The sequence below is a fragment of the Lichenostomus cassidix genome, chromosome 2 (genome assembly GCF_008360975.1).
Source record: "Lichenostomus cassidix isolate B80296 chromosome 2, HeHo_3.0, whole genome shotgun sequence".
NCBI classification, from domain to species: domain Eukaryota; kingdom Metazoa; phylum Chordata; class Aves; order Passeriformes; family Meliphagidae; genus Lichenostomus; species Lichenostomus cassidix.
The window spans coordinates 90,053,358-90,078,844 of record NC_139482.1 but is presented as its reverse complement, the minus strand read 5'-3'; the positions used below and the strand labels follow the sequence as shown (position 1 = coordinate 90,078,844).

Sequence of the window (25,487 nt, the reverse complement as noted above, 5' to 3'; positions counted from 1 at the left end):
TCTATGTAGTGTTTTATTGCCTCCCTGCAAATGATCTCTACGTTTTTCCTCAAAAATAAATTTGGAAATAGTTCCCAGTGACATTCCTGTATTAACTGAGACACTTGTGGAGCAGATATTTTGACTAGAAGCTAGAAAGCTAAAAAAAAAAAAAAGGATGAAAAGGTTGTACAGATGGAAGGTGAATTTATATCACAGAAAAATCTCCAACATGTTGATATAATTAAGCCTCTCTAATGAGTTAGAAACCCAGACTAGTCACACAAGCTATTTTGGTTTCTCTAGCCTTCTTCTGCAGTCGATGGGGAAAGATTCTTCTTGAAGACAACACCTAGCTCCAGGGCTGATCTTGTTCTCTAGAGGGCAGTCACTTGCTCTCTCCTTCTGTGCTGACTACAGAAGAAAATTACACAGATCAGAGATTAACAGCTTCGCCTTCTTAATAAACTCATTCCATACTAAACTGGTGCGAGGAAAGATTGGCAAGAGCAATTATTTTGAGGAATTAAATATTGTCCCAGCTATAAAGCTTTAGTGAAATGTTTCAAGTGTAACAAAGAAATCAGGATATCTGTTAGTGCAGCATCAGCAGCAGGTTGGAAGGATTCTTTCATGGTGATTGAAGAGTGACATGTTTTGTTAAACAGCAACTAAAGCAAAGTGAAACTATATTCTTACTGAGAAACTATTATCAAAACTTGTCTTTATGCTTGACAAATATTTATCATTCAATTTCATTGAAGACAAATAAAATTAACCATTAGAAATCGCTTTATAGGAATTCTAGTGCAATGGTTTGTTAAGGTCTGTTTAGGATTTATAAAGTGATACAAACTCACAGAAATACTCATACAAACAAAACACTATGCCGGTAACAAATTATTATTGCAGACAAATTTCAATGGCACCCTTTGAAAACTAAATTAAGAAGGTGTGGGAAGGGAAATTGTGACTCACATGCCATCCTGCCGTGTAAAAAAATTTAAAATTGTAAATATATCAACTACGAAAAATTCCAACGGGAAACACTTTTCCAGGACCACTGATTCTGATATTTATACAAATTACAGTGAGAGAGAAGGTTTAATTCAAAATCTAACTAGCTTCTTGACTCACAACCAGAGCTAAACCTAGAGGCAATTACTGACAAAGTGGTCTGAGCAAACAAGAGGCAGTTAGGTATCAAACAGTGTTTGGCAACTTGCTGAAACAGCAGTGTGTGCTAAGGTTGTGTATCCCTCCCTTGCTGCACAAATAAAAGACAACTAAAAAAACCCTGGGCAATAAACAGACTTTGCACTTTTGAGGGACTGCTGTAGGCAGAAATAACTTGTGCCATCTCCTTCACTGAGGGAGGGACTAAACAAAAGTGGCAAAAGGCAAAAATAACATACAGAGAACACCAAACCATCAAACGTAAGAACTCATCTCAGAGGTTCATCTGGGAAACCTATCTCTCTCTAATCTGCCAATAGGAAGCAATGGAAAGAGCAAATTACATTCATTGCAAAACTTCTGGAAGACTAGTCTATGTCTGTACGCTGGGTAGCACTGAAAATTAGCATCACTAGTCAGGGGAAGGAGGAAAACTGAAAACAAATTATGCCAACCAGTAAGGTAATGATGTGGCAGTGGGATTCATCTCTGAAACACAAACTTTTTAAATCCTAACACTGACAGCACTCACTTTTTCTGAGGAAGAGGAGTGTGTGTGTGTGTTTTATTCACATGAACCTAAATATATATATATACTCACATGAATATATATAAAATTAATAATATTTTAAAAACACTTTAATAACAACTGTGTCTTAAAGCTTTAAAAAATAACTTTGTGGTACTACAGCTGAAAAATGCCACAGAAATAGAGGCATCTTGATTAGGAAGGTGAGGGGGGAAAAAAAGCACCCCCACAGCCCTTTGCTAGGGAAACAGTCACCTTCCTACATATCAACCACATTGGCTAAATAATAGAAAAGTCAAACATCAAAAAATTCATTTTTATTGCCTTTTAAGAGCAAGCACCAGGACTAGGCTCTCTCTCTCTCTAATATCCTGTGTTACTCAGGAGCAAAAATGCAAATTCTTGATCCATGGAAAGCTAGTGATAGGTATGGATGAATAAGTCAATGTCCACAAAGAAAAGCAGAAGAGCTGGTTAATATCTTTTGTTCTGAGGAAGGTTTAAATAGTTTTCTTTATTTATTCACACCCAAAATCTGACAGGTAGAATCTGCCAAAATCCCTCATTTCTTACATTTAATTCTTCCTCAACAAATGGCAAATGTCCTTATCCCCTAAAGGCAGAAAACAGCAACATCATCACCAGCATGGACATTATGGTCCCAATTATACATTGCACTGCTATGCCTGGCAGAACTTGGGAGCTGTTTGATGTTCTTTTGTCTTCCTGAGTTGGCAGAAAATAAAAGTCTGAAACGTGAATTTCCCTACCCTCAGTTAATCTAATTGGGTTGTTCACTCATTCTAAGTGCCAGCATTAACTGTTCAATGATCCTATTTTGGAAAGCAGTTGTGAGAGGAAGTGGAACTGAAGCACAGGAGGATCAGCTGGGAGTTCTCAAAAGCAATAAAACACAGAAGGGAAAAGTAAATGAGAAACAGAGGATGAACTGGAAAGAAAATGCTAAGAATGCCAGGAAAGAGACAATAAACAGCAGCTCTAAAATTGGCTTTCCAGTTCTTGGTGACATTCAGTCTCACTGAGACATTTATTCTGGATACTGGTGGTACATTTAGATATTATTGCTTACTTTAGCTTCTTAAAAACTTTCTATTGGCTTTACTGGGAAATCTGTTATGGGTAAAAAATGGACAGGTCCCAGGCTGTGTACAAAGGTAGAGGTGGCCTTCCTTTGAGGATGTGCTCAGTACCAACTTCTAATGAAGGAGAACATTTTAATTTTTGTTAAGTGCAAACTAAATTACAAATTACAGTGTTCTGGGCATCCAGTCAAGTAAAACATGCTCTTCTGAAAAAAACCCCAAACTTTCTTGTCTGGAACCTACAAGAGCAGAGAAGGCATAATAAGCTCTTGGCTTTTAGGGGCAAGTTGAGATAACGGTGAGAAAGAATACTCTTATCTTTGATGAGACAACATGCAGGAGAGAAAGTAGAAAATTTTATTACTTGTAATGAAAAATACAAAAGGGCAGGTGTGGGTTTGCTGAACATGTTGTAAAATCCTGCTTCATGGGACATGTTGCTGGTGCAACAATGGGTGGATTCTATAATGTTTGTTATCAAATTTATTTTTGACTGACAGCACCAGTCAGAGATCAATCAACATTGCCTACTAACACAGACAACTGTTCAGTAAGCAAGAAAGAGAAACTGAGAAAGTATTTAACATGAATGAGCAGCCAGCCTCTTTCAGATGCATTATATCACCATGAGGAAAGCTGTAGTGGTAAAGGCACATTTTGATTCTAACCTACCGAAGGGCTGAATGACAGACACTGATAAAGAAATTATTTTATGACTGCAAAATCAAAGGAATTCCAGCAAGTAAACCTTAACTAAGTGTTGCAGAGGGACAAGGATAAATGTCCTCAATTGACACTAAGCTAAAAATTTTCTTGACTTCAAAGTTCTGCTGATTATTGAAAGGAGTGCAGCAAAAGCAGGGCTCAACTTGTTTGTAAAGTAAGTGTTGATTGTCAAGGGAGTATTTATTGGTATGTTTGATACCAGATTTGGAGACTTTCTACTTGAAGTTTTAAGCTACAGCACTGAAAACAAATAAGATGTTTGAATCAAGGTGACATAAATAACCTGTCACCTGAAAGCATGGCTGAGTAAAAAAGACAAATGTACTTTCTCAAGGTAAAACTTGGTGTTAGAAAAAGAAAAGAGAAAAACATGTTCAATAATTTCATACATGAAAAATGTGTAACTGTATGGGATTCTCAACCTATAGACATTTTTTACTTAATTTAGTGTTTACATGGCACTTTTTGAAAACAGGTACAATTAAAATCTTTCTAAATTCTTTAGATTAGACAAAGGCTGTCAGAATTAGCTGATTATAAAAATCTGTTATTATTTGCATTGATTCTTATTTAATTGATTAAAACCAAATAATTTTAGCAGCATTAAAAAATGCAAGAGTATGATAAACTTTGTGGAGCTAAAGAGAGAGATCTAATTTTTCTGAAGACTTTTAAGTAGTCTTAATGTACAAACCACAGTAGGCATATTGTATTTTGCTTTCTTGAACCAGAAGGAAGATAACTAAATACCTAAAAACTCTCAAACATACACATCAACAAAGGTTTCCTCCTTTACTAGGATCTTACCATAACTTGACCCTTTGATTTCAAGCATCACCTCAGTTAAATACATAGTCTCAAAAGGTGAGAACACTTCAGGTAAAATAAATGGAATTAAATAACATTCCCATAAATTAATACTGAAAACAGGAAGAAAAAAATAATTAATTGGCACTTTTTAAAGAGGAGATTCTAATGTCACAACAGGTGAAGTATTTCTCTGGTCCAAACAACAGACACCACATTTCTTTAGCCTGCTCTGCAAAAAGTCAACAAAGCTAAAAGGAAAACATCTCATTTAAACACATGCTGCCTTGCTCTCAAGAAAATATTTTAAATTTAAGCAATGGAAACTAACATGAAAAAATAAAACCAATATGAAAAAGATAAGCTTGCTTTTCAAAAAAAAAATATTTGCTTGCTTTAAATAAATAAGAAGCTATGGCATTGCTAAGGCAATGTCTATTTGTCAGAATTTCACTCTATAAAATAGATTTACTCTACAGTGCCAAAAAAATATTTGATAGGAAATTTGAGTGTGTTTTTAAGCATTCATTAATTATTTACATGAGCAGTAGATTTTTCACTGAGAAAAACATATAATTTGAATTAATTTAATTAAGTAAAAAGTAGTTAGAAACTTAGTGGAAAGATAAAAAAATACTAAATAAAAGATAATAAATATATAAATAATAAACATTGCTAGATAATAAATATACTAAGTACACTACCACTAAAACAAATACAAGATAAAAATGATGACTATCTTTGGTACCCAAGCAGTCAGAAGGAAGATAATGCTACTTTTCCAACTTGATTTTATTTGCAGTAAAGTTATACATCATAAAACAACTTACTGAGAAGTACTTCAAACTCTTTCAAAGTAAATCCATTATCTTTGCTGTTGTTTTCCTAGCAAGTTGCTTTTCCTTTTTCAGTCTTTTCGCTTGCTAACAAAGCCCTTTTTGTGTTCTGTTTTCACTGTGAAAAGAGCAGCAATACCTGCCTAACCTTCCTGTAATAGCTACCAAACAGCTTATTTAATGGCACATGCTGAAAACTGACAGAGGAAGTGAGACACTTTTAAATCTCCCCCTTACAGGGTACATAATTTACTGGTAGTGAAGCCCTGGTCTGTAAGACTGCTAGCAGGTCTGGACAGTTTTCTTCTTTATCTCTAGCCCTTAGAAAGTGATACAGAGAAGAGCCACTCTAACTGGGGTTTAAAAAGCCCCTAACACTGTCAACAGGAAGCACAAGGAGCAATGTACCTTCTTTACTGTTTTTCCCAACAACAACTGGGGGGAAAAAGGCATTGGGAAGAGACAAGCAAACAAATATCCCTTTATAGCATCTAGCTTTCACCTCTCTCCATCAGTCGCATGGTAGCAAACAGTCCCTACAGGGTTATCATACAGGGTATGAGGCCTGCAGGAGAACCAAAGGTCCCCAAACCCAGCTCACTGTGTGAGAAGGACAAGTGAAGGTCGCTCAACACTACCCACACCAACCTCCAACCTCCCGCGATTCACTTGGAACGCACTGCTCAGGAAACTTCCAGCCATAGCAAATCTCACACAACTCTTAGGGAAACTGCAGCTGGCCCTTGCACAAAAAGAAGATGTCTCCCCATACATACATTTGAATTTTTGTAGCTGACAAGGGATCACATTAAGTTTTGTCTGCTAAGTTGGAGAAGGTCAGTAACATTGTAAATCAATGCCTTGCATACAAATCAAGTTCTCTAAACCTTTTTTCGATCTCTGAGAAACCAGATTGAAGAAAGAACATGGGAAAAATTGCCAAAATGTTCCCAGAGAGACACAGCACCATTTTCATAAATTTTAAGGACTTCTAATACATTTAATATTTGAGTTCTGCAATGTAGGTACTACAGATAATCCAGTAGTTCTACTTGGGCTGGAGTCAAAAGTAAACCCACCTTCTGTATTTTATATTTTCTTCCATTTGCTTCATTAAAACCGTGCAATCCTGGGCTCAGTTCATCTACCAAGACTTCCCAAACGATTTCAAAGTCACTCATGTTGAATCTTTGTAAGTCTTTATGGTTGATATGCAGAATGTATATAAAGTTAGGATGTATTTTACCACTTTTATTACAAAGTAAGCTTTCTACACCATTGTACTACATCAGTAAAACTCCCTTTCTCTTCCATTAAAGAATTCTAGACCTTAGAATTCCAAACATACATGTGGGAGATGTTCAAGGCAAATCAGACTTGAAAAAACGTACCATAATAAAGAATGGGAAAAGCACTGACATCAAGAGCTATAGAAAAACCTGAAAAGATTTGAAAAAGGCAAAAATGAACATTATGAAGAACACCAAAAGCATGAAACGCTTGAATGTACTTTTAGCATGGCCTTCAGTATGAAAAGGGGTATTCTTGTTTTAAAGATCACAAGAATTTCCTTTCACAATTCATCTGTCACAGAATGATGCACCAGAATTTCCTCTTACATCAAAAATTAAGTTCCATAATGTTGGACTATAGCTCAGCAGGTACCTAATTCCTCTCCTTCTTGTAATCACACACTAAAATCAGCAGGCAACAAGGAAGTTAAATAGCAGTGAAGAGACTAAATTTGTAGCAAAAATTGATATGTGTGCTCTGAATGTGTTTGCTAAAATGGCAGCTCTGAAAAGTGCCTTTCCTTGCCTTTTTCTATTATGTTGACTTGGTAATTTCTGATTTCACTATCTGGCTGGCACATAGACTGGATGGGACCTCTCAAGTGAGAATCTAGTCCCTTGCCATTACAAGGGTCTTAATAAAAGGTAGGTCTAGAGCATCACTACTCTGCTGATAGCAAACCTTCAATCTTTTTCATACGTACCTGAAAAAATGAAAAAATGTGGTGTTAGCTTAAACTTTTTATTTTTTTCCTTTCTAATTCACGTGGAGAAAGCAATTAGCCATTCCTGTTTGCAGCCAACTCTTGGAAGATTTGCCCATTGAGCACTTTAACTGGATTACAATGTGTGGCTCAAAAAGATGGTAAGCAAACAAACACTAGTGTTAGGCTTGCAGAGGGAACAGAGAGAGCTGGAAACATTGGCCAGTAGTGTCAGCCACACAACTTGAGCTATTTGTTCCAGAGATTCATACACTGCATGTTGCACCACAGACTTGCAGCTACTTAATGAACAAGGCAGCAGTACAGACTTGTCCAAGCCATGAAGAAAAGCTACTCTAAAGGCCTTCAAGCTTAGTCTCTCCTCCGGCACATGAAGAAAAGCAGATTCAGACAGGGATTGTGTCTGATGTGGCCATACCACTTGGAGGGCACAGGGAAGTATTTATTGAAAATATTAATCCAATATAAAATTTGTTGATTATTTTGAGTGTGAGTCATATTTGGTATCTTTGGAAGGGACATAAATGAGGAAAAAGAAGTATATTACTTAGCAATAGAATAAATTGATATTTCTATGGAATTCACTGGCTACTACTGCAAAACACACAAGTTGCTATCAGAGAATTTGATGCCATGGTGCAGCAGAATATAAATTACTTTAGTTACATTTTAAAGTATCTGTATTTAAAACTTCAATTGACAAATTGCTTGAAAGATCTTCAAATCACATGTATGCATTACTATATTCTGACCAATTTATTCATGAGTAGACATCATCATTCAAAGCAAAACAATTCCTAGTCAAAAAGCTGGAAGATAATTCTTTGTAAAAACAAAACTCCCTCCCTCTCCACGTACACAGAACTGTGTATAACCAACATAGAAAGACTCTACTTCTCTTTTTATGATGTCCCAAGCAGATTCAGACAAATCAAACAAAAACAAACAAAATCCCCAGAACAACAATAACCAAACAAACACAGAAAAACCAAACAAAACCAGAAAAAAAACCCCACACACCCTTTCAGCATATAGCAATCACATTAAAAATATATAGGCATTGTGATTTTTTGATATCTTTTTCAATTTGGACTACTACAAGAAAATAGAAAAGTCTCTTTCAGAAAAAAAGTTACCACTTTTTGTTTCCGTATACAAATAAAAAAATATTATGCAAAAGAAGGATGTTAATCACTGTAATAAAAGTGTAAAAGGAAAAAGAGAAGTAAATACTAGCTTAGTTTTATTCATAGTGATCTTGAGAAGATTATGGGAGAAACAGAGGGAGAAAAACAGGGGTTTAACAAGAACTAACTGAAACATAGAATCGTAATTGCCCATGGACAGAGAACACAAAGAAAAAGAGGTCATGCAATTAATGGAGTTTAACTCTGTTGGGGTTTTTAATAAACATATTTGATCAAATACCATGTTTGCATGACCCCCCACTGTTACAGGGAGTTGAAAAGTCTTGAAAACGAGTTTGCTGTAAGTCCATAACTACTGAAATATTTGATCTTGCTAAAACAAGCAATTAAACCAAGGAGCCAATCCACCAGACATATTGTTAATGATCAGTAGTGCTGAAATGAATTTATGTTCCTAATGATGACAATGACTCTTCTCATTCAATAATTTTGAATTGGCATATGTGTACTTACTGAAAGCTATTAGGTTCAGTAGTGCCTAAAAAGTTAAGCATGTAGTTAATCTCTTCACTGAATCAGCACCTTACATAACAGCTTTATTTTTATCAGGTGCATATCAAAGAGTACAATCTTCAAGACAACTTTGACTTCAAATACTGACAGCTTGGCTTCCCTGACTTAAAAATTTCCAGCCTTCATGGTTTATTTATAGAAAAATTACAAAGATAGGTATATCCTCTGTTTGATTAAATGGAATGAATTAGATAATATAATAATACTTGTTTAAATTTTGTGTCACAATACACTGCGCTAGAATGAGAGATTCATTTTTCTCTTAGCTATTCATTTGCATTGCCTATACATTGGCTTTTCTGATACAGGCAATATTTTTTAATGGCTAGAAAAGTGGGAGGCAAATGTCAAGTGACTAAAAATGAGTTCTGTTTCATGGTTTTTGGTGTAGTCTTTCTGTGTAATTTTTAATAAATACAAATTCCATGCCTCAATTTACTTATTACCAGAAAAAGTTGTAATTACTTTCGGGCATCACCATCCACCCCAATATGACTGATTGTCAAAAGATAAAATTGTGAAATTGAGATTTGGTAATCAGCAATATGGTACATGGGTAGTTTACTGTTGCATACAACAAAGCTGCCAGTTTAGATTACCAGTTTAATGAAGCACTGTTTCTCATGCTGCATATGCATAGCTGATGTAGCTAAACAGGGACCTGCTGTCTGTTTTGGGCCTTCTTGCCTGAAGTAATGAAGCTTAGTTGGTCCAACCATACAATTGTGGGGATGTTCTCCAAATCTCAAAGACACCAATTCAACAACCTTCACACAAGTTCTTGACCAGGTGGAGGAGGAAGATCTTGTCAACCTCCATCAATGACAGAAAGGCTGAAACACTCACGTAGCCCCACTTGTGGTGTTTTACTGCAGAATTCAGGACTCAGGGGAACCCTGAAGATCAAAGAGGTCAACTCCTGCTTTCAGCAGGGTCTTCTAGATGAGGTAGCCCGGGGTTGTGTATAGCTAAATCTTGAGCATCATCTTGGACAAAGGTTCAAAAACCTCTCTGGGAACCTCTTTGAGTCTCTGCTCATGGTGAGAAATAAAATGAGTTTCTTTACATCTAACCATGTTCCAACTTATATCCATTGCCTTTTGTCCTACCATTGAACACCTTAGGCTGGAAAGTTTGGGTCTACCATCTCTGCAGTTCCCATTAGGTTGTTCTCATCATTTGGGGAAAAAAAACACTTTTTTCTTCAGCAGCAGCTATAACAGGAACGATTTTCTGAGAAAAAACTGATTTAAAAAATTAAAATAACTATGTTGTATCTCTTTGAAAATGACGACATCTGTGGTAACAAAAAGGAATGCTATATCAGGTTTGTTTCATTTCAACTCATGGCCATGTTTTGGTAAAAAAGTTCTCTCCAACTCTTGAAAGTTCAGCATAACTATACTATATAGAAAGAAATTCTTATTACCTTGAAATTGGAAAGAATTGAAAATAAAGCAATGCTTTAAATTTTGGGTTCTTTTCTTTTAAAGGATTTTGAAATTGTGTGTTGCTTTTACAGAACTATTTTCCTAAGGGCAACAAAGTGTCAGTTTGTAAGTACCTATGTATTAAAAGATTTTTCAGTGGCAAGCAGCTTCTTGACAGACAAAGGCACAAAGATAAATGACTGGAGACTGAAGCTACGCAAAGTCTGACTGGAAATATTTTCAGAGTGAGTGCAATTAATCAATGGAACACCTCACTTAAGGGTATGCTGGATTCTCTGTAGAACATTTTAAATCAAAAATGGATGTCTTTTATAAAGATTCAGTCTAGCTTAGCCATAAATTACTAGGCTGTACAAAGATTGCTGAAAAGTGGCTGAAAAATTTTGGCCAGAGTTTTAATTGCATGTCAAACTAAATGTTGTAGTTGCCCCTTCTGACCCGAAAATTTTGCACTCTGCAAATAAATTAGTTTCAACTTCTAGAAAACAGAAGTTTCAATGAAAGTTTTAAAGGCCCAGAGTAAGAATGTGGAAAGCTTTGGATGCACAATGGGATAAGCTGTGTGATAACTCCACCCATGGGGTCGCACGTCTTGTCTCTATGAATATTCAGGATTCTGGTTGCAAGAGGACTCATTGGGCTTCTCAAGATAGAGAAGGAAAAAGCAGAGAAACCCAACAGCTATTCAGAAACAATATTTGCCTGGCACAGGTGATGGCAGAAGGCATCATCCTTTCAGCACTCAAACAGCTCCTTTGGTAAGGGCCGAAGCACGGTAAGTGGGGACAACAGTAGGATTGATTTCAAAACCCCACTCCAGACCTGAACTAGAATGCTGATGTAAGTATTGTCATTGATTCCTAGCCAGCTGGGCCCAGGTGCAGACAAAAAGCACAAGGGCAATTTTCCTGAAAGGGCAACTCCATATCTTCACAGCTGCAGAAGAATCTGTTACATGTCTGATGCCCTAGGACATAGAGACAAGCTCTTCTTCATGATACAAAAGCTGAAAAATTACTAATGATGGAAACAGAGTCTATGTTTTTATGTGATTTAAGGAGCTGGTGTTCAAACATTTTATAAGATTATTTATGTTTAGTTTAAGAACAAAGTAAAAAATACATTTATACAACTCCTTCATCTCCCTGCAAGGTAATGTGATTGGAAGTACTATTTCCTTCCTATCTTTGCCCAGAAACCATCTTTACATGAACACATTTTCAAGTTGCAAATGAAAAATACTTTTTTTATTGAAAAAGCCATATATTTTTTCTTTACCGGAAGACAGACATTTGCCTGCCTCTACACTACACTCAAAAATGAGGACAGTAATTAGATTTCTTCAATGTGGATTTCTGACTAAAAAAAATTCTATCAAATTATTAAAATAACTGAGCAAAGAACTTATTAATCATGGTTGTTCTTTTTTTTTTTTTGCAATTACTTTATCTTGCGTACAATGAACTGTTAATACCACTACAATGATGCTTCATGCAATTTCCAGAAGAATAATTTCCTTCTAATACTTTTCCCTCAATTTAAGCCAGTAAGTAGCTTTCTCCACTATCCAAGGAAGATTTTCTGATTTTTTTCTAAAATGTCATTTTCCATGTTTTCATACTAGAAACGATAACACTTCAGTTTTCCTCTATGTGTTCAGCCAACTTGTAGATGAGACTGGACTGAACAATTCTGAGGATCTAGAGTGACCTCCTATGCATGGCTTGCTGAAGCACTACCCTGAATTGCATTTTCCTTAACCTACAGTTTAGTTTTAGTAAAACATTTGCTCTTTAACTGCTAGCAAGGTAAAATTGAATGAAAGCTTCTGTAAATTGTTATATTAAAAGTATCTGCTGTTAATGTATATTTTATTTCTAGCCTTATTTCCACTTTGAATTGTTTCTGATATTTTCCTTTTTAATTTGAGGTGATTTTCAAAAGCTTTTATATAGTTCAGAAGAAAAAATTTCACTATCATATGTCTGAGCATTTGAACAAAATTCTTGGAATATCTTATCATAGAGACCTTTTTAGTGCATTTTAGCTATTTGCATAGCTGTTCTGTGAAAATTTTGGGTACAGGTACCAGGACTAGACACAGTACCTTCTATAAATTCTCCTGGTTGTCTGCCTGCCCATCCAAGAATGCTGTTTTGTTGAGTGTGGCAGCACACTGTGTTGACAGACCAATTATCTACCAAGATTGTGTTTTGGATTTCTTTTAAGGAACACCAGTTTCCAGAATAGAAATGTTCCAGAAGAGAGAAATATGAAATCTATGCAGACATGCTGTTTTCTCACTAATCAAGATCCCTCTGTGCTAGTGACTTGGTTTTGCTACTTATACTTCCCCTACCTCTCAAAAGTAAATGCCTCTATTATTTAGCAACTAACTCAGTTTATAAGCATGTGGGGTTTTTCTCAACCGAAACTATAATTTCCAAGAGGAGTTGATTTGGAAACTTGAGTTTCCAAGTAAGAAGTGGTAGTTTTTCATAAATCCAAGTGTTATTTTTCTTTTACCTCTGTCTGCTCAGTATAAGTTAAAAATCTGTATCATGTGTTCTATTTTGTAGGACTCACTTTAGCCTGTATCAACTCAAACTATCCTTTACAGTCTTTTAACATACAGTGCAGGGTTTGTTTCCTTCTAGTTCCTTTGAAGTTCTTTGGTGGTCCAAGACAACATTAATGACAAACACTCACAAGGTTCTTTGATCAGTTTGTCAGAAAAATTAAATACAAATTTATTTAGAACATCTTTTTTGAAAACACCTAACCATCATTTGCACAGGTTACTGCAGAAGAGCTTATAGCATTTGTGTTGTCATCTGTTTCCCCAAAACAGACATAGAAAGTACAAATATTCAAGCAACACTTCTACTGTTTACACCTTGTTACTGAAAATACTATTTCCTCCTAACACCTAGCTGGTATCATTGTCAGATATCTTTGGCTCCTGATTTACTCAAATATGTTTTATTGCTCCTCACCTTTGTCTTCCTGGAATTGCAGAATATTTTAGGTGGGGAGGGACTTCCAGAGGTTGCCAAGAACAAACCTCTGCCCAGAGCAGACCTAATCATATCAGACTGCTCAAGATCTTATGTTCCAAATGTTCCTACCTTCTGATTTCCATCAACTGTTATCACTTCCTCCTTTGTTTACATTAAATGTCATCCAGTATGCCAGTTAGTTTTCCATTTCTTTGGGTTTATAATCATGACAACCTGTAGATGTCTGGATACGGAGCAACATTACTAAACAACTCAAATTATAAACTGTGCTAATTTAAAAATAAGCATCTTCATTCACCAGTCCTTTTTCTTTGCTGTTGTTGTTCAATAAGTTGCTATTTCTACCATATGTCATCCAGACTGAAGTCCTCTATCATGAATCTTCATTTTCCCCTGTATATATTTTAGCTACATCCTGAGATCTGTATTTTGTTTTTTACTGTGATCTAATAGTCTTCTGCAAACATCAGGTAATAACTTCATACTGATTACAGGCTTCATACTTCTCTAATCTGACAGTAATCCTTCAAATATTCATTTTCCTTCAGGATGTCACTGACATTGCAACAAGTAATGCTATTTTTGAGTGCTCTCTCTTGAATTTTGCCCACTTAATCTTTCTTAAAGAGGTTATGAGTGTAGAATTTAACACTCCAATCATGTCAATCTTTCCAGCAGGAGCCAATAACATATAAAATTTAATTTATGTTTATAGATGAGGAATTACAGCTATTTTTGTTTGAAACTCAAGTGCAACCAAGTAAAGAACGTTTTGACCCTATGCAAAATATAGTTTCGCATTAAAATAGATACAATTTCTCTCTTCCCTATATTCCTTTTCTATTTTCAGTGCAGTGATCTTCTGACCATCTTTGATGTATCTCCCCATGATTTCCATCCTTGCTTTAGTGGAGAGGAAGCCATACAATTTATTCAGTCTCTGCTCAGGACAGAAAGCAGACACTGTTCCAATACACTATTCCTGCACATGTCTGCCTGTTCTCTTTTTTTGTCTTTTGGGCTTGACAAGATTTTTTGAAAGGTCTTTTAAATTTTACTGACTGTCATATTTTTTGATTATTGGAGCTGCTTGGTAAAGTACAATGAGGCCCAAGAACTTTGTTTTTAGAACAGTAGCTTTAACACTTTACTAACCACTAAACGTGATTATGGCAAGACAGAGCACCCTGCAAAGAACTATTCTATTATCTAGAAATACATGAAGCTAAAATGAAAAGTTTCAATACTGTGGCAATTGCCAAGAATGACAGCCCTTTCACAGGTGTGAGAGATAAACCATCTTTAGTCTTTTAAACTCAATAGGAAGTACCATGGTTTAGTAATTTCAGAATCAGAAAAAAACAAGTACTCCAACTTCCTGCCCAAAGGAGTGTCAAACAATTTTGTTTGTGCTATTAAGAATTTGTTTTTTGAAAAATGCATAGTTATGCATCAAGTCGTATTCAATTCAATATTCAGAGGGTATAGCACTCTGTTTCATTGTTATTGCTTTAAAAGCCTGAAGGAGGATTTGGAAAAAAAAAAAAACAACCAAAAACAAACCAGTAACAATAAGTGCATACTGAAGTAAACAAGATTAAAATAAAATCTGCTCATCATTTTTAGTTGATAAGGGAACCTATACAGATTTCAATCTGTCAGTGGAATTTCACTGCTATTACTTCAGGTTTTTTAGTCTACAGTAAAAAGAAAGAATCATCAAAATAAAGACTGTGTGTTACATTATCAAAATCACAGAACAGCTGAGGTAGGAAGACAATACAGGACTTTGTCTACTCCCTGCTCAAACCAAGATCTACTCGCGCATGTTGATCAAGGCCCTGTGCAGTCACATTGTGACTATCTCCAGGAATGGATTTTCTGCAATTTCTTTAGGTTTGGTCACCCCTACATTGACATGGAATTTCTTGAACTCCAGTTTGTGCCCATTTCCTCCAGTCCTTTCACTGGGCACCACTGAGAAAAATCCAGCTCTGCCTTCTTCACTTCCCCCATCAGGTATTTATGCACATTGACATGATTCTCCCAAACTTCCTCTTCTCCAGGCTGAACAGTCCCAGCTTCCTCAGCCTCTCTTCATAGCCAATCCATTAACCATCTCTGTGGGCCTCCATTACATTCATACCAATATGCCCATGACTCTCTTGTACCAAGGAGCCCAGATCTGGACACCAACAGACCATTCCAGATGTCTCTAGAAGAGGGGAAGGATCACCTTCCTCAGACTCAACCTGCTGGTTTTACAGTCTGCCCAGAGCAGTGAGGCCAAGGGTACCAAGTATCTCCAAGGATGGGGTCTCCACACCATCCCTGGGGAACATGTTTCAATGTCTGACCACTCTCACATTAAAGAAAACCTTTTTGCCTGTATACTCAGAAGATCCCGTGCTCTAATGTTAAAGCATCCTGAGAAGGAAACATGTTTATGCTAAAAGCAGAGAACACACTTAAATGAAATCTCATCTGTGCACTGCAAATACAGTCTCCGTTTTTATAGCTCTGGGTAGTTCAAGTGTATTTTCAAAGAAAAATTAAACTTAGGGTCAAATAGAGATAAGATATCAATGTATGATATTTGTAACCTCCAACAATACTAAGCTATGTCTGCCTGAGAGAAGAACATTTCAAAACTGGTTTACATAGAAAATTATTAAGAATTTACATTTTCATCCAAGAAAAAGTTATATAGCCTAATAAAAATACAGAATTATAAATATTGACAGGCATCAGATTTTAATTTTTAGCAATTTAATCAAATTATGGCTATTCTAATGAAAACATCAATATTTTTAGCTCTGATCTGCATGTTGTATCCTACTTTCATATAGCAGAATTTTATACTTTTTATGATCAAAATAAAAAGATATGGCCATAGAAAAAAAAATCTGGAGGTTCATAATTATTTATGCATAATTAAAGTAGTGCATAATTAAAGTAGGATCTAGGAATCACCATACACAGATATGTTTCTTCAAAATGAAAATATTTAGTCTCTCAATTTTCCTGAAGAAACCTTAGAAAACATTAAAATTAAATTAGTTTTTATTAATGTCTATGTTTTGAAAAAATATACACCATGTATTTCTAGATTGTGTACAGAATCAAAAGAGATAGAAGATGAAAATTTTTGGTACCTCTAGAGTACTTTCATATATATTGTGCCGTGACTCAGCTTTTGTTAAACAAGGAATGTTGTGATCTGTGTGTTAAAGTGATGAAGAATCACTACAGTGGTTCTTGGGATCTGTTCTGGAAATACTTGCTGTGAAATTCTGAAAGTTGAGTGGAATCAGTATCTAAATTATAAAATATTCTTCCCCTTTAAGGACTTCTGTAAAGTTATCCAACAATTATAAAATATTCTTCCCCTTTAAGGACTTTTGTAAAGTTATCCAACAATTTTTCTTTAAATTGAAGATTTCTCATATTATATAAAAACTCCATTCCAGCCATTTGTTCCTGTAAGACAGATAATTTGAGTGCCCTATCCTGAACTGTCTCCAAAGAACTGACAGTATTCTACGTGGATGTAAGTTCAGACATACCAAATGTCACATTCTAAATTTCATAAGAAAATAAAGCTGACAAGATCAGTCATACACTCTTTAAGCAGGAACAGAGATGGATTGTTCCTCTATACATATCTAGAATTTCTGAAAATGACCCCTAAGCTACAATCAATAATTTTCTGTTCTTGTTTTCACTGTATGTTTATCTTGTACAAGGTAACTTCAAGTAGTGTAGTGAATACAAACTCAGTTATAGGTGAAATCAAGTATCCCAGTACATACAAGATAAATACTGCAGAACTCAGCCTGTGGGAGCTGGGTCCCAGAAGAGCACCTTGGACTCTGAGCATATTTAGCTTCCTTATAACATGAACTGGAAACGATGGTGGTGCAGAAAACAACACACAAAACAGGGCTTCTTTAGAACATTTTGAATGCCTAGGGTAATGGGGAGTCCCAGTGGGGATCATCGAGTCCAACTCTGCACACCATCATCCCCAACAGCCACATCACGTGTCTGAGAATCTCGCCCAAGTTATCCTCAAGTCTGGAGGGAACTAGGACTGTTTTTATCATCACCCTAATTTCAGGGTGCCAACTACACCATGAGGTCTCCTACTTCACATCAGTGGTGCCTCAGTGCACATCAAAATATTGAAAAGGTTTTTGTGACCAGAAAAACAGAGCATGTGAGGGACAGTGACCCCATAGCCTACTGGTTATGGTACTCTGAGGTGATTTTGACTGTCTCAGGAGAGAACTGTGAACCTTCAAACTTCTGGGCAACTCCTCTGGCTGTTTAACAGTAAAACACCAGCAACCTCTTTACTATCTTATCTGCTGGAAACATCTTAAAACCAGTGCATTGTGTTAAGGCCTATTTCTGCAACTAAGTGATAATAACCTGCATCGATTGGAGCAAAGCTAAATAGAATTCACAAAAGTAAATTTGTGCATATCCAGCACCTGAAGACATCTGAGAAAAAAAGGAACTGCCTTATACATTTAGGCATTCCTAAAATCAGGCAAAATCTCCATGAGGGTGATTTTTTTTTCCCCAGTTGGTGTGTTGGTCTTCAGAGTCTAGTACTGGCTTAAAACCTCAGTAGAAGCATGAAACTTCCTCTCTACTGAGCCCACAAACTTGTTATTACAACTCTGAAGAGATTTCTCCAGATGACAATTAGACTGCAGAGCAGGAAAAAGGATTTGGTTAATAACTTTTCATTTTGTTCATTACAGCCACTTCCACAGAAGTCAGTTGTGATGTTAAAATTAGAACTGCAGTTTTATATATGGTGATTCAACACAGTGAGCAGTTGCAGTATGATGAAAGACAGGCATGGCTTCAGAAATACCTGGCAAACACATACTCTGAGAACATCAGTGCTTTTTCAGAGAAATGGAATACAAAGTTGGGCTCTTAAGCTCACTGCACAGCACACAGGGAGAGTTAAGTGCCTCAGGATGTGATTCAAACACATCAGGAATGCTAGGCATGGGGGTGCTTAGAGCTAGAGCAATGAGCCATTCCAAGTCGAGGAGTGTATCTGAAATCCCACCCTCCGCAGGGCTTCAGCAGCAGGTTTCATAACTCCATGCTCTTGAGATTAAATCATTCTCTGGCAATGTGCACACTTCATTCTTTTACACCCTTCCATTTTCAGGTAAATTGGAAAGGTGGATATGCATATTATTCCATATAAATATTGCTTAGAGCACCCAAAGATAAATAGAAATCCATCCATTCTCTTCAGAGACCAGGTACTCACACAGAGTTTGCCTTTGTATCACCAAACAAGAAGCTGAGACGGTACCACTTCCAATCCCTAGAAATTAATTTCACTAGTGTAAGCACTGAGCCATGACCATCTGAGACAGTTCACTGCACCTTTGATGTTTTCTGGCAAGACAGAATTGCCTCCCTCAAAGGCCAAAAGCAAAGGAGGTAAAAAACCAGAAACTGTGATATTGGCCACAACAATCTCAATGACAATTCAGAAAAGTGACATTTGTTTTGATCCCTCTTCTGATTATTTTTACTTTTTCATAATAACTGTAGAAATTGCAGTCAAAACTCCTGGCAAACTCACATGCTGTATCACCTGGGATGGGACCCCTCATGCCAGAACCCAGCATAGCATGGAGGTGGCTGGCTACCAAGAAGAGATGTAGAACAAGAGACATATCTACTCTGATGCAGTGTAGGATCAAAGGCAGAGTCTGATAGTAAGTTTATGAGATACTGGGCCTTGAAGTGTCCTCGTATAGTGGGGGTTACCAAAACTCATTTCATACATGAACAATTCTGAAGCTCTATAGAATTCAAGTGATGCGCATTTCATTATTCATCTAGGGAGCTGAGGCAATAATATTACCCTTGCTTTCTGGAAGCATACTTCTTATAAATTCAGGTTTTGGGGGAAACATTCAGGCAGGATTTATGTAGTCTCTGGACAGGCAGCTAAGACTTCCAAAGTAGCACTCTCAATCACTTATTCTCAGTAAACATTAATTCTTAGATTTACTGCCCAGTGACCTCTTCCCTTTGCAACTACACTAAGAATGTCATATTCTGTGTGAATTCATTCATGACTGGAGGCACAAGGCTGCCTTTCTAAGGCGATTATAATACTATAATAATCTGCCTGTAAAACACTAGAATATTGGGCAACAACATTTAAAGTTTCATTTTCCTTGTTCACATAACCAGTTAGACCATTGAACTAGCTATGAAATCACCCTCTCTTGGTTCATCTGCATAAATAAACGTGGACTTCTGGACATAAAAATAAACACCTGCTGTTCAAATGAGCAGTGTGCAAGCCATGACTAACTGGCAAAGTGCTGCCTTTGAGCCCTCCTAGCACTGCTTGTGGCAATGGGAAAGAGAAAAGTTAAGAATGAGGCTAAAAGAAAGAGCAATGCAAAGAATTACTGGTACACAGATTATTACTCAGTTTTGTTGTCTTCTGTTTCAATGATTTATTTAAAAAAATAAACAGCAATTTACCTACATACCTTTTCTTAAAGCAACGTTAAGTTGCAGAATCCTTGATCTCTTGTTGTGATCTAACAACTGGACAGTGAATGGAAGACAAGTCAAGCCAGTGGAAACACATTTGTTATGAGGGAAGATCTGTGTTATAATTGAGGATATGCCTCCTGCCACCCTGAGTATAACCTATGTATAAGGTGACACTATGATTATTATAGTTGCAAAAACTATAGCTTGAGGTCTCAATTTATAAAGGTGAGTAATCAGGCAGCGAAACTCAGGGCCCCATTGTCACATTATTCTGCCCTTTGCTCTAACAAAGAAAAAGAAAAGAAACCATCATCTGCATTTTGTCACTTCCTCCCAAGCTAAAACCAGCATAAAGACAGGATTTTATCACACTGTCAGACAGACTTCCAAAAGCAAGGACAAAAATCACATCGGTCACAAGAGTTTTCACACCGACAACACAAAAAACTCATAATCAACTTTAATGTTAATGTCATTAAGCATTAGCAGATTTGGCAGCTGCAACATTACTGAATTTTAATAGCTTAGACACAAAAATTTGAAGAGACAGAATGAAATTTGCTGGACAAAAATTATTCTTAAATTTCTGTCTCTATAGACAAATTTCTTCCAGGCTGGTCTGATTACAGTCCCCAATCTGTAATTCTGGATTCCTGCATTAAGAGCCACAAGTAACATACAGGATTTTTCTATAAAAGTAGACTATTTGTTCTGGCCCTTCCTTCACTTTCAGATTTGCAAATAAGATTATTTTTTTTAATTTCTCACAAGAAAGCAGAATAATACAAAACAGGTGAAGGGCAAAATAACTGGAGAGCAGAAAGTCACAGAAAGAAAATTTCAAAGCAGGCTGCTTATGCAGTACCACTTACACATGTCAACCATATTTCTGAATAAGAATTAATTGTGATGCAATGTAGGAGAATGCAATTACATTTATCTGAAACATGCCAGTGCCCCACCAGTGATAGACTGAGCCATTAAAAAGACTGAGGACAGTTTTAGATAATTCTGAATAGATATATGTGTGTGTATATGCATACATATATAGGTAGCTACATATATAGGTACATACATGTATAGGTAGCTACACAGCTTTATTATTTAATTTTCATATTGTTAATAAGAGCTAAAAGTAATACTGATCATCTCTATTGCTTGCTCAGTCACTCTGCTTGTCTCAGTAGACAGGCAGAGCCTTGAGAAAAGAAGCAGCTAAAATTTGCTTACCAAACAAATTTTTTGACTGATTGTTTAAATTAAATGAGAGACATCAGGAAAATAATCTCTTTAGCACAAGAATGTCTTTTTAGCGAAAAAGCCCATTACTAGCAAGGATACCTGTGTATCCCACTTTCCTAGAAGTGATCTTTTCCTTCCAGCTACAGATACTCCCAAATAGATTAGCGGATCCTATCTGTGAGTTTGTTTGGAATCACAAAATGGTTTGGGTTAGAATGGACCTTAAGGATCATCCAGTTCCAAATCCTTTTTCATGAGCAGGGACATGTTCCAATAGACCAGGTTTCTCAGAGCCCACTCCAACAAGACCTCAAACACTTCCCAGTATTGGGCATCCACAGCTTCTCTGGGAAACCTGTTCCAGTGCCTCCCCACCTTCACAGCAAAGAATTTATTCCTAATAATCAATCTAAACCTACCTTCTTTCAATCTAAAGCTGTTTCCCCTTGTCCTATCTCTCCATACTCCTAAAAAAAGACCCCCTCCAGCGTTCTTGTCACCTTCCTCTAGGTACTGGAAGGCTGTTATAAGGCCCTGGAGCCATCCCTTCTCCTGGCAGAACAACCCCAGCTCTTTCAGCCTGTCACCACAGAAGAGGTGCCCCAGACCCTTGACCATCTTCATGGCCTCTGCTGGACAAATGCAGAAAAGCATCCAGCCTTTGATTTGTAATTGCAGGCTATTGCAGATTGAGACTGTCATCACTCTTCTACAAGCTTTTCAAAAGGGTTATGATGAAGAACTTGCTTATTTTTAATGGAACAAATTAAATCTTGATTTATGTCAGGAGGACAGTGTTTAAAATGAATACAAAATTGGAGCTCCCAAGCACTTCATGCAGTGTTTTGAACTGCTGGAGACCTGTCACTCCCCAATCATATGCATACTTATTCCCTTATCTGAATACTGAAGGACTTAAACAAACCTTTCAGAAGCTGTGCCACTAATCTTTTTACTTTCAGAAAGCAAACCAACATAATGAATCCACATCCTGATACACACTGTGCACTCACAGTAGCTTAATTATAAATAATTACAGAAGTTTCCTAGCTTACTGTTGCATCATAACACAAACAAAGCTCACAGTGGTTATATTGCCAACCCTGCTGTAGTTTATTAACCAGATTGTAATGGGCTGTCTACTGGATAACAAAGTCTAATGGACTTCTGAAGGGTAAGGGAAAACGGGGACTACACTGGGGAAATGCCTTCCTTTACTTTGAGAATTAGGAGCAGAAGATGCTATAGCTTAACACAGAGTTCAGAAATTTCAAGCTACTAATCTCCCAAAAATGAATGAAATCAAGGCAAAACAAGACATCAAAGTAAATCATGATTTGCAACTACAGTTTGGAATTAAAACACAGAATGCCAAGAAGAGATACAACAAGACTGGAAAGGTGCAACTGTGGAACTATTTCCCAGTACAAAAATAAGTTTAGACTCAGCTACTTAAGCTATCTATAGCTGCAAGTTTTAAATGTGATGAGAAGGAAAGGGAAATGACATTACAAGTCAATGCTTAAGAGCTGTGCAATATGTTCCTCTTCCCTATGTAATCCTAGGGCCAAACAAAGAAACTTAGTCAAACTACAAATTGTTTCAGCCACAATTTTGTATGCTATTATTAGCACTTTTCCAACAGAGTCTGGAGTTTCTTAAGTTATGCTGATCATATCTATGTTCTCTGACACTCAGATTCTGGTTTTTCTATGTGTGATAACTAAGACTAAAGGAAATAAGAGTGTTTCCAAATCACTTCATGTTTAATTGAAACATAACTAACACTTGTTCAACTGGCCTTTTTTTTCCTCCAGTTGTTTCAAAACTTAACTAAAGCCTGGAGAATGCATGTGGCAAGATTTACAAGTCCCCAAGAACTGTTCTAGAGGTATTGAGTACTGAGACGGCCAAAAATTAAAGCAGATGTCATTCATAGTTTTCAGTATTAAATGAATCATATACCAAGAACCTCACAGTGAATTTGAGAATCATGCCCTTAGAACAGCTTCTTTTATGTGAGGATTTGTACCTTAGCATTTACTTTTCTATAAACATATCACCACTGAATTATTTCTTTAATGAAGCATAATTAAACTTTTTCTGCTTTTAATGGTCAATAAATATTTTACTTAAATTTCAAAGTTTTGTGAAAATTATTATTCTTTTTACAAGTTCTTGGTGCATTAATTTATTCTTCAATTTATGCCCAGGAGCTGTTAATGCTGAATTTGTATGAATTAGGCTATTCCTCAAAAAAAGTAATTAACTGCTGGCAAACAGCATTCAGGGGAAAGCAGGTTAATTTACCACATGAAAATGCATTCCTTGTTCTGTATTAGAACAGCGACATGAAGAAAAACATTCATATGAGAGAGAATGAAGAAGTGAATTTAAGTCTGCGGGAGCCATAGTATGAAGCAACAAAATGTATCACGTCAATTTTGCCTTGACTTAGTTGTCAAGTTGCATTTGTTAGTTGTTAGCTATTATGAGTTGCTGAGAAGTATTGCCTTCTTACTGTGGACAGGTTTGTGTGTTCCAAGGACAGCAACAGCTATGGCAGAGGGTGCCACTCCACATAAAGCCTCTCAAGCCAGGCTGGCCAAAGGAACTGGAGAGAAAACAACCTCAGGGCTTTCCAAGCAGGCTGCTGAGAAACAGGCCAGCAAGATGGTTTTGTAGAGCACACTCAATGCTACTTGTTTAAGAAACTAATTACAGTAGTCACTCTGACAAACAACATACCAAAATAACCAATTCCAGATTTAGAGAAATCATAGGTAGAGTGAGAATAATCAGAAGAACCACATTTGGGGAATTGGTGGTAAAAGAAGCTTGAAACCAATTTTCTAGAATATTTGAAATGTTGCAATAGTCCAAGAAATACAATATTATAGTCTGAGCATTTTGAAATAAATTAATAATGATTGCCAAAAATCAACCAAAAAGTGATAAAGTGATTTTCAGTGAAATAAAATAGCTTTAAATCAATATAACCTTTGAAGGAGGAAAACCATATATAGATGGGCAGCCAGTTAGTATCTGATCTCCCTGAGATTGCTTTTAAAAGAGAGATATAAAAACAGTTCTTAGAGAGTCAGGCATAGGGGAAAATGCAAGAGGTATCTCAAAATTCAGTGCTGCCAATTACTGAGAAACTATAATAATGCTCCCACTAAGCAACAGGAGATTCTAGACAAGTTTGTGAGTCACAGAGTAATGAAACCAATGGGATAAATGAATCAAAAGGTGATTCTTTGGGCTGGCATAACTCCGCATAAATCAAATACTCACAAATATCATTAATGGGGCATTAGTGTCACACAACTATATCCCCACAAATTGTATGACATTTCCCAGAGAACATCAAGTGAAAACACAATGCTAGAACAAAATCAAGCAGCACTATTGTCCAGTGGTAGACCGATAAAAAATCCCAGACATCTGAAAAGGTACTAGAAAATGTACTATAAAAAAAAACCCAAAAAAACCTCAAATATGAAAAAGAAACTGATGTTTATCACAGTCATCCTCATTCAACATAATGAAGATGCTGAACTACAAATGATTTTACAAAGAACCAAGCCTTAAGTCTGCCTATCATATCAAAACAGGGAAGAGAAGAGAAGGAAGAGATGGGAACCAAAGTTGCCCATCTACCTCCCATCCTAAAACCCCTCCAGAAATGGCAGCAGCAAATAGCAGCCTGAGGGGACACTGAGGGATCCCTTTGTAGCAGTGAAGGAAGCTCTGCAATGGCTGCAAGGTGAAATACCAAAACGTTTTCGTAAGTAAGATTCTAGCTGGCAAGTCTATCCTAGCTGAGGGGCTGCAAAAGCCACATGAGGAAGGACTTCAAGCCTCTTTTATAGACATGAACAAAACGGGAAAGAAAAAGAGAACAACTGAAGAAAATCCAGCAACACAAGCACTGAGACAATAAAAAATTGCACATGGGGAAAAAAAATCCCTAAATACCAAGTACACAGCCATTATTTATTCTAATAATAAATTAACCTGAACATTTTAAACACTTTACCAATAACATGAGTTAGCATTAAAACACAAGGCTTTGTATTTGCAAAAAAAAAAAAAAACCAAAAAAAACCCCAATGCTTATATATTATACTGTGTGTTTGAGATATTTTTAATGTATTTTATTTTTGTTCAACAGACGATTCAGGTTCAGACAGAGGGACTATCTAATCTGTTCAGAATTAAATGTTTTCCCAAGCACAAATTATATTGTATGGCAAAGTGACACCCTTGCTTTTTCAGTGTGTGTCTGTTCCCTAAACCATCACTCATTCATTTCATAT

General features: G+C 36.4%; 1 protein-coding gene and 1 long non-coding RNA gene across 4 annotated transcripts in view; one reads left to right on the top strand and one right to left on the bottom strand.

The window, feature by feature from the left end:
• GABBR2 (gamma-aminobutyric acid type B receptor subunit 2) overlaps positions 1-25,487 on the bottom strand; it is a 457,467-nt gene that overhangs the window by 322,306 nt on the left and 109,674 nt on the right. The window lies entirely within an intron of this gene.
• Positions 22,296-25,106, top strand: LOC146441743 (uncharacterized). The gene is made up of 3 exons (XR_014849520.1): positions 22,296-22,339; positions 24,783-24,955; positions 25,041-25,106. It is a non-coding gene; the product is annotated as an uncharacterized LOC146441743 (long non-coding RNA).